This window comes from Sinocyclocheilus rhinocerous, unplaced genomic scaffold (assembly GCF_001515625.1).
Source record: "Sinocyclocheilus rhinocerous isolate Xijiao unplaced genomic scaffold, SAMN03320098_v1.1 scaffold1199, whole genome shotgun sequence".
Taxonomy (NCBI): Eukaryota; Metazoa; Chordata; class Actinopteri; order Cypriniformes; family Cyprinidae; genus Sinocyclocheilus; species Sinocyclocheilus rhinocerous.
Window position 1 is genome coordinate 212,132 of NW_015650328.1, and position 10,018 is coordinate 222,149.

Sequence of the window (10,018 nt, forward strand, 5' to 3'; positions counted from 1 at the left end):
AAATTGCTTGTAAATTTCACAAATAATTACGGCAAGTGACGCATTGAATTAAATTTGAAATTTTGAAGTAGAAAGATTGAAATAGTGTTTTCTTGTAAAATCTGTTTTATTTACAATTTTTTAGAGTGTACATATAACTGTGAATGTTGTACAGAATGTAGTTGGAGGCATTTAAAACCCTGTTTACACCTGGCATTATCATTGGTTTTGGTTGATCTGAACACATGTGCTCATTATGGACACATTATGTTTACACCTGGTAATAACATCCATCTCAAATGTGTCTCCTGTGACCACAAATGATTGAGGGGTCGAAGGGAGGGCCTCTGATTTCATGCCCTTATACATCAGCATCAATACTGTATATGACTACATGTTGATAACGCATAGAAAATGAAAATCTCAGAAAAAAATACTGGTAATATAATCAGTCAATTTAGATATCCATGTTTCATATTCAGTTAAATTTATTCATTTGCTTTCAGATGTTTTTATTTAGAGTTGGTTATCTGTGTCACTGCATACTGAAGATGTTCTCCACAGTCTGTATTTGGAATGCATGACATATTGTGCAGTATTTTTATGTATTTATTTATTTGTAATGCTAAACACTAATTAAACAATATAGACTTGAATTATAATGTCTACTTTTAGCACTTAAAACTATAAATAATTTTTTAGTGTTTTAATAAAAAAATTTTTTTTTTTACACATTTTTACACCAAATGGTATATAAATTTCATATTGGCCCATTATAACATCATAATAATTATTGGATAGAAATTATAAAATTGTTTCATAGTCTATATATGCATGAGCTTTTCCAAAATATCCAAATGATCATCTACTTCCTATGTAATGGGCAAACTTTAAGTAGTTTTTTGTAGTTCAAGTGATTGGAGCATAAAATTATTTGGCCTTTTTGTTTTACACCTCTACTTTGCACTGTCTACTTCAGGTTGGATTCAGGTTCACTCACCCTTATGTCGTTCTAAACCTGTATGAATTATTTCATTCTGCAGAACACAAAAAAAAGGATATTTTGAAGATTGTTGGTAACCAAACAGTTTTGGTGACCATTGATTTTCATTGTATGGGCAAAAAAACTTTCTTCTTTTGTGTTATACAGAAGAAGAAAAGCCATACAGGTTTGTAACAACATGTTTTTTGGTGATCTATCCCTTTAACAAGAAAATCTCTGTTGGACCTGTGGCTAAGCACTTAGGACGTGGTTTGACATGTTAAGCTAGTGTTGCTCATTTGAGCAATGTGAGTTGAGTCCCTCTTCCTATCAATAAGTGTCAGAAAGGCTGGTAAAAACATCATTCGGGACATCCCAAATTTAATCGAGCCTCAGAACGGCTAAACACCTCCAAAGACAAAATGCAGAACCCGCATTTGTCTCATCTGGTTCCCACCCACTCCAGACACACGCTGATTTTATTCCCATCGGTAACTGTGTGTCGTAACCTCTCACACGTGACAGTGTGAGTGTGACTGAGGGTGTCTGTCATCTCTTAATGATGTATGCCTGGCCAGTGAAGAGGTCACTGTTATAGACGGGATGGTCAATTGCCCTTGTTCAGCAAGCAGCGTGGTGAACGCTCTCCCTGTAGACTCTGCCATTAAACAGCACTGCGTCCCGGCCCAGACAGAGACGTATTAGCTCTCTATCATTCTTATTGATCACTGGAAGGCACGAGCTTCTGTCTAATCAAATGCCCATTAGTCTGTTTGTGTGTGCAGTGCTGCTTTTTGTAGCCAGACAGACCGTGAGATCATGCTGTTCTCACTGTGTGTGTGGCAGAGAGCGGAAGGAGCTCTAATTTAGCTTAAGCAACATTGACACTGTCGCCGTTCCTGAGTCCTGGCAGCACATCGCCGTCTTCCTAATTCTATTTTGCATTCTGAAGAGGATCTTTTTAACTGTGGGATGTTTTTGGATGTGGATGGAATTGAGTGAGCGCCGTCCCGTCCTCTGCCGTTTGGCCTGAATTGTGTTTATTGCTGGAATTCTGCTAATGGGTTGCTGTGGAAACTTAGCCAAATGTCCACAGCGCTGCAAGCATCACGGACCAAACCAATGGCCCTTCACATGAATTATCATGTCCTACTTAAAAAAAAAATAAACAAGTTTTTGGACCTTTTGGGAGCCTTTCACATGTAGAAGTTCAAACCCAAGAGTTGTTGAGCACTCTAGTATTCTGCTGCTTTTGTTTTAAATGCACAATCTGGAACTATGTGTACGTTACATCAGCCAGCACAACAAAACACTTGACATAATCTACTGCGTAGAAGCTATTATTACTGTCATTTGTAATTAAAAAGTGAATTATAGTATATCTCTGCCAGTTACAGACAATGCAAACACGCAAAAAGACACACACACTGAAGCGCAAAGCAGGTTTTTTTTTTGTGAGTTTTAGCTGTGTTTCAAACCCTAGTGAGTTACTTTGCAGTCTACAATATAGTCACCTGCCTATTAAGTCTACAATTTTGGAATGCGTAAGTGCACAATTGATTCCAATAGAGCTGGACATTAGCAAAAAAGTAGCACACAAATATTGAATAATATAATAAATGTTAAATTGAAATTAATTCTTTTTTTGAATTATACTTTTTGATATCGAATGAAATGTGCATTATGGGATTGCCTTCTTCATGGATACATGCTGTGCTACCTTAAGGTGCAGTCACATTTAACATTGTTGGGCGAATGTTCATGGTTGAAAGTCATTTCAACAGGAATCTGTGCAATAGGAAATAGCATTCAGCTTGTGTATGCTATTGACAGTAACTTAAACAATTGATTCCAAAAGGGTTGGACATTAGCATGTTGCAAAAAAGTACAGTACACCACACACAAATATTGGATTAAATAATAGATGGTAAATTAAAACGAATACTTTTTTCCAATGTTTTTGGTATTGAATAAAATGTGCATAAGTTGCATTCTCTAAAGTGACGTGACATGTGGCCAAGTATGGTGACCCATACTCGGAATTAGTGCTCTGCATTTATCCCATCCAAAGTGCACACACACACACCGTGAACACACACCCAGAGCAGTGGGCAGCCATATTTGCTGCGGCGCAGTTGGGGGTTCGGTGCCTTGCTCAAGGGCACCCCAGTCGTCTATGAAGGATACATACCATTATTAGGTGAATTTTGAGGTCAAAAAAGTCATTTCAATAGGAATCTTCACATTTGAGAACTTAAATTGAACTGAGGTTGAAAGATTTCCCCATGCAGATTTTGCTCGAGTTCAAGTTGGTCATGTGAATTTACTGCGTCGACCAACAGAAAGCTGCTTGGTTTGAAAGTGACTTTGTGAGCTGTGCTTTATAATTCAGTTGACAATAGATCTTTTTACTCATGAAATTTCTCAGAAATTTGAGTTGAAAAGTTGAGTTGAAAATTTCAGAATGTCTTTTGCTGTATAGGTTGGCAGCTTTCTAAGGTTTGGAACAGCTTATGTCTCTCTAATAAACATGAAAGTGGAATAACTCTTTTCTCTCTCTCCCTCTCTCTCTCACTTACACAGTCTCTTGCTCCTTCGGCTGATGTTAATTGAGTCTAATTGAAAAGAAAACAAAAGAGGGAGGCTTTTGTAATCCAGCTCTTTGATTGGGTTGTGGTGTAGAGCTTGTGTCAGCTGGAGAGGACAGAAAACAAACGAGTCGTGGTCTGGTCATCAACGGTGTAAGGAATTTTTAACTCAGTTGTAAGGGAATTAATTATTATTAATTCATTCAGGTTTATTTCTAGCTCAGGTTTTAAAAGAACTCGATCTGAGAATTCGAGGTTCACCTGATCAAAACTGATTTTGACTTTAAATGGTTTACACTTTAAATCAAGGGGTCATTAAACCCACCTTCACCTACTAAGGGTGCTTAACACATCAAAGCTCAGCGCTGCCGTCAATCAGTGTATATGTTTGTTTTTATGTGTAGGATGCTTATTTAAACGCATATGGGCACTTGCTTATTCTGATCAGAAATCGTAGGTGTAAAATATCTTAAATAAAGAATGCTGATTGTGTTGGCCATTAAAGTCTTTAAGAGTAAATCCAAATTATTGGCTGTTTTCCCTAGTTCTACCTGGGATCAACAATACAAATGTGGCATCCATCCATCCATCCAAAAAAAAAAAAAAAAGTTTAAACTTAAATTAAATTTTTTAACCAAAAATGTATTAATTCATTTTCAGCTTTTTAAAATATGGTTTTATTAATTTTTTTTTTTTTTTTTTTTTAATTAATGTATGTTTTTTTAATGATTTATTTATTTGTTATTTAAGAATTTTTTTAATAATTATTTACTTTTTGGATTTTGATTGTTTTTTGCAAATTTGATTAAAATTTCCTATGGAAGTATTAATCCAATTACATTTATCCATTTATAAGTGTGACTTTAATTGTCCACAGCATGTCTCACTCTGATTTCAGGAATCACACCACCAATTTTTTTCAGTATTACATCTGTGATGAGATTTTTAACATTAGGCTACTTAGAATTTTGACTCGTCAGCCCAGAAAGCTGAATACGAATTTGGTAGTTTTATTTTATGACACTTACATTCTCGAAAGTGAAAGTATGTTTGGAGAAGGCAGACCTACCGTATATGAAACGCGTCATTCGAGGGCTACTAGCATTCATTGTATTATTATTTTATTTATGTTTTTTGTTTGTTTTGTTTTGCTATTTGTGCATGTATGAGCGCTTACTGACAGCCAGTTACCAGGTTGTTATATCGAGACCAGGCTGTTTGAGTGTATTTTTTGCAATATTTCGGAGAGAATTTTAATAACATTAAGGTGTGGGTAAAGGTATAAGCACCTGGGAGAGAACGTGGTTGTTTATTTCTGAAGTATGTGCGTGCGTGTGTGTGTGTGTGTTTGTCTTCACTGTTTTTCAGAGGGGTATGATTACTCACGTAGCTCTGCGGCGAGCTTCCATTCTCTGTGCAGACAAGAACGTGCCTGTATCACTCTGGCGGTGCCTCGCTTTCCCTCTGCTGTTGCCAGCGTGGTTCTGCGTGAGAGACAGAGGAGAAAAACAGAGTGACGTGGAGAGAAAAAAAGATGGAGAAACAGTTAAAAAGGTGAGGGGGGACGTGAATCTCTTGAGGAGATACCTTGTCCATACACACCAACACAAACTGTGCTGAGGTAATGTTATGGTAATAATATGCTAATGATATGCTAATCCAGCAGCAGTATTCCATATCAGCGGTGTGAGAGGATTTCAGTGAGGTCCTTCACCAGTGGGTGGAAAGGAAATACCTCCTGATCTCACTGTACACACACACACACACACACACACACTCTCTCTCACACACACACACACACTCACACACACACACGCACACACACACACACACACATACATACATTTACATATTCACCAAACTGATGCACTCACTCGTTTTTCCATCTGATTGTAGAGTTTGGTGAGTCTAGACAGAAAGAGAAAGAGTTAAAGAGAACACTACAATTTGGCAAGCCTCTTTGGTTCAAAAATACATGTGTATATCTATGTTATTCTGGCCACAAACAAAAAATTACAGATGCTTTCACTACTCTAGCAAATCAGCATTCACATACAGAGCACAAGTTGACAGATTAAGCACTGTGATGATGGGGACACGCACACACGCACACACACACACACACACACACACACACATTTACATATTCACCAAACTGATGCACTCACTCGTTTTTCCATCTGATTGTAGAGTTTGGTGAGTCTAGACAGAAAGAGAAAGAGTTAAAGAGAACACTACAATTTGGCAAGCCTCTTTGGTTCAAAAATACATGTGTATATCTATGTTATTCTGGCCACAAACAAAAAATTACAGATGCTTTCACTACTCTAGCAAATCAGCATTCACATACAGAGCACAAGTTGACAGATTAAGCACTGTGATGATGGGGAAGGAGGATGATGAACTGATTTAGTCCTGTCTGTTTTTATCTATTGTATTATTAGTTGTGCTGCACTCTCTCAGGTGGCTTCAGCCCACAGCTCTTCACAAGTTATGACGCTCTTCGACTCATTACCACTGCCAAATGAAGATCATTTAATTACATTATTATGCAGGTGAGTAAATTGTTGACTAGACAAAAAGTGTCTTTAGAAGTCATTATAATGTTTATTTGCATGTTATTGAACGTCGTTCTAGTACATTACCATTTAAAAGTCACCAAAGAATCCTGAAAAAAAAACATTACAGTTTTCACAAAATTATTAAGCAGCGCAACCATTTTCAACATTGATAATAATACAAAATGTTACTTATCAAATATTAGAATGATTTTTGAAGGATCATGTGACACTGAAGACTGGAGTAATGACTGGACAAATAATTGTATTTGTAATCAACATGCTGTATATAAATATATGTATATCTCCCAATTCTGCTGCCTTTGAACTCATCATAGTCACTAGTAAAAGGTTTGGGACTGTGCTTTCTTGTGGTGCCATCAGCCAGTCAGCATCGTCATGATGTAATTTCCTGTGATAAGGCACAGGTGATTAGCTCAAACACTTCTGTGGTCCCATGAACAACGATGACAGATTTTATTGCCTTGCAAGTTCAGGCTTTTTTTTCAGACTTTAGTGCCATGCAAATTCAGGCTATGCAGTTAAAATATTAAGATTAAAACATTCCCAGAAAAGGGAGATACTAAGTTCATGCGGGGTCTGTGGGGCATTACTGGGCCTCTGTAGTGAGCTTGAATCAAAGCATCTGAGCTTGGCTGCATTGTAAGGGCTGGAATGTGTGAGCACAGTGGCCTGATCACATTCTGTGTGAGTGATAAAGAGAAAGCCATTCCATCACTGAAAGCTGATGTGCTACAGAAATGTGTGATTGACAGGTCCCCCTCACATACACATACCTTAGTACACGCACAAAAAATTTATCTTGGCACAGTGGGAGCTTTCCTCTCCTGGAAGTGAATGGACCAGCTTTGTAATTGTCAATGGGGGTTCAGCTCATGTGTTTGTGATGCTGTCATCTGAAATATTATTATTAAATATTTAAAAGTACAACAATTAAAACAATATATTTTTTTTTATTTAAATAATAATAATAGTAGTAGTAGTAGATGTAGTAGATGTAGTAATAGTAGTAGTAGTCGTAAAGGTTAAAATGGTATAAATATATATTTAAATACTTGATAATTATAATGCTTTAATTTTTTAATTAAAATGTAAAATACTTTATTAAAAAGTATAAAGTATTATACATTTTTATTAAAACAATAATACTTTATTTTTTTATTAAAATGTAATAGTAATGTTTAATTTATAATAGTAATAATAATTAAATTCAAGATTTATTATTGTTTTATTATATTTTAATAATTTCTATGATGATGATGATAACAACAATAATAATAATAATAATTATTATTATTATTACAAGTTAAATGTTTATTAATATTATATTTTAAATACAATAACTATTGTTTAAGTAAAAATTAATAATAAGTGGTTAGTAATAATAATAATAAAAATATTATTATTATTATTATTATTATTGTTGTTGTTTTCGTCATGACCCCTACTTTGACTAAAGCTTACTAAAATAATTATCAGAGTCTTCAATAAATAAGCCCTCGGTAGGTTAATTTGTTCCCAGAAATATATACATTGATATATGTAGTTCATATATGCATAGTTCATGCAGTTCATACACACACACACACACACACACACATTCACTCTCTCTCTAAAAAATACTGGGTTGTTTCAGCCCATCTTTGGGTCAAATATATTTTAGCAAATGGCTGCAATATAACAAAGAGTGAAAAATTTAAGGGGGTCTGAATACTTTCCGTACCCACTGTATATAAGTTTATTAGCTCAACATTTTGTTAATTTTTTCACCACAAATAACAAAGCATTCAGGTTGATTTTCAGTGTTTAAAACATTTGTCATGTCACTGCATGCACGACACGCATTCTATTGACCCACAATACCCATCATGCTTGGTCACCTTAAATATGTCTCCTTTTTTCTCCCAACATGGGATTTGTCAATACAAATTAAATGTATTAAATAAAAAATATAGCAAATTATTTATTTAAAAATAATTACAATAATTTTAAGTAAATATAAATAAATAAAATAAATAACATTATTACCTAATGCTCATTAATTGTTACACTGTTGGCCAAAGCTAAACGACCCCCTCACTCATCCTCCTCCTCTCTCAGTCTTTGCTGTTCTCCATGTTCCTGTGGTTTCTCTGAATTTGTGAAGCAGTTTATGAAGGGATCTCAACTAGGAATGCAGTGAAAGTTTAGGATTGTTTGTCATATGTTGTTCTGTGACAGAAACACTACGTGTGAAAGATGTTCTGTGTGAAAAAAGGTGAAAAATAAGGCGTTTTAAAAGTTGCCTGCATTCACATGAACACATTAGAGAAAGAGAGAGAGAGCGATAGATGAAAGATCATTTAAAATGTTTGTGAAATGGGTGAAGGTGCTTCAGGAATGTTTTCAGTCATACATACATGATGAACCAGTTCATGAACCTGCTGACAGATATCAAGGTTTTAGAAATGTTTCCTCTTAAATATTTACTTTCCACAAAACTGTACTTGCATTATTTCATTAGAACACATTCCTACTACACTTGTCGTAATCGCCATCTTGATTTAGTTTTGTATTTTTGTCTTCCTGGCTAAACCCCAGGCTTATGTCAGCCAATTAATTTCTTCTAAACAAGCTAGTTGTTCTTAGGTAAACCATTTGTATTTCTGGTCTAATTTGTTCACATCATATAGAAGGTGATTTAAAGGTGAATTTTCTGCAACATTAACAGCCACCTTTTTGGGAAGTCAACCTTCAAATGGTTTACTTATAGTTTTTTTCTGCACACCAAAGCCATTTGAGTCTCATGGCACATGTTAATTTTGGCCCCTGAATAACCTGCACTGTATCAATTACAGTTCAAAGATGCATAAATCCAGCTAAAGGTAACATTATACATCAGATATAGAACGCCATATAGTGAGATTGTTCTGAGCTCTCAGTTCTACTAATACAAAATCTCTCTTCTTCATCTTTTGACACTTGTCCTGCTATGAAATTCTCAGCGACCATTTGAATTACTGTAGATATGTGCTGAAAATCTTGTTTTGACCATTGCATAGAGTTAGGCATTCACACACATCAGTCTTGTACTTGAAAGTTAAAAAAAGAGGCTTTCTAAAAGGATTTTGGAAAAGGAGAAATAATTATATAAAGGGATAGTTTGAAGAATAAAAAGAGTTAAAAATACTAGAACAAGAGTTTTTCTTCCTCCATTTATCTCTCTCTCTCTCTGTGTCTCTGCTTGAGTGAAGGTACATTTCAGTCAGCCTGATCTCCTCTCACTCACAGTACAATGAGAGCTGCGCCCATAATGGCTGCTGGAATATCAAGCTACGGGGGGAAATGAGAAAGCAGCATCTTATGGGCTCATTCATCAAGAACTAATTGAGGCCTGGGTACTCTCAAGTGCTGATAAAAACGGAGGAGTATGTGTGTGTGTTTGCTTTTGTGTTTTCAGCTGGAATGCGAGTGTGTGTGTGTGTGTGTGTGTGTGTGTGCACGCGCATTGCCAGTGAAGAGCAGAGGAATTCTGCTCCACAAAAGATGTTTTCCTGGTGGAAGTGACTGCATGTATGGCTGAGTAGCATGCGGGCAGAGGACCAATGGGGTTGTGGGGGGTTCGTCGGTAGCTCTGCATACTAAACGGGTCGGGAGCGAGGGGAGTGTGGGGGTTAGCATTAGACCTGCTTCACTGGACCTCTCATCTGGGGCTGGAGCTATTGTGCTCTACTCCACCTCGCTGTATTGATTCCACGAGGCGGGAATTCTGCACCTCTCTCTTTTTCTCTGTCTTCCCTCCCTGTTCCCTCCTTTTACACTCTGATTTGCTCTCTGCCACCTTTTCCTTCTTCCCTTCCCCTTTCTATTTACCTGTTTCACTCTCTTTCTGCATCGCTTGCCCCGTCCCC

The 10,018-nt window shown here is 36.3% G+C and overlaps 1 long non-coding RNA gene across 1 annotated transcript in view; it reads left to right on the plus strand.

Moving 5' to 3' along the window:
• Positions 1-4,926: 4,926 nt before the first annotated feature.
• Positions 4,927-10,018, plus strand: part of LOC107711727 (uncharacterized) — a 9,182-nt gene continuing 4,090 nt past the window's right edge. The window contains exons 1-2 of the long non-coding RNA XR_001636728.1: positions 4,927-5,103; positions 5,994-6,104. This is a non-coding gene — a long non-coding RNA (uncharacterized LOC107711727). The remainder of the gene's footprint in view (positions 5,104-5,993; positions 6,105-10,018) is intronic.